The 577-nt window shown below is 51.8% G+C and overlaps 1 protein-coding gene across 1 annotated transcript in view; it reads left to right on the plus strand.

Moving 5' to 3' along the window:
• Positions 1-577, plus strand: part of DLL1 (delta like canonical Notch ligand 1) — a 13,770-nt gene that overhangs the window by 6,151 nt on the left and 7,042 nt on the right.

The following is a 577-nucleotide window of genomic DNA, read 5'->3' on the forward strand; positions in this document are numbered from 1 at the left end:
CGACGCGCGCAGGGCGAGCGCAGCCGCGCAGAGCCGCGCAGAGCCGCTCCCGCATCGCACCGCACCGGGAATTATCGCCGCTGCCTCCGCAGGGATTTCCAGATCGCCGATTTTTAATCTTCCTTGGGAAGCCTTTTCTCTGCCTCTGTTGGGAATTAAGTTGCTTTTATTTTTTTTATTTTTATTTTTATTTTTTTCTTCCTGGAGGAAAGGAGAAGCACCGTGGATTGGGAAAGAAAAAGAGCCTAGCAGATTAATCTTAACATTTTTTTTCCTTTTTTTCCCTTTTGCTATCCGAAAGAGCTGTCAGTCGCCGACAGGCTACACCTAGAGGTATCGACAGAGGGGGGGAAAAAAAAAAAAAAAGTCAGAGACACTCCTGAAAGAAGGAGACCGTGACACTAACTCTTCCAGCTCTGCTGGAGCGAGCGGCTTTGGCCGCTGCGTTTTTTCTTTCCCCCGAGAGACACTTTCCCCTTTCCCCTCCGACGAGGAGACAAGGGGGAGGAAAGCGCGGGCACCAGAGCTGCCCCTCCAAAATGGGAGGCCGGTTCCTGCAGACGCTCGTCCTTTCATC

Source organism: Egretta garzetta, unplaced genomic scaffold (genome assembly GCF_000687185.1).
Source record: "Egretta garzetta isolate BGI_Z169 unplaced genomic scaffold, ASM68718v1 scaffold118, whole genome shotgun sequence".
NCBI classification, from domain to species: domain Eukaryota; kingdom Metazoa; phylum Chordata; class Aves; order Pelecaniformes; family Ardeidae; genus Egretta; species Egretta garzetta.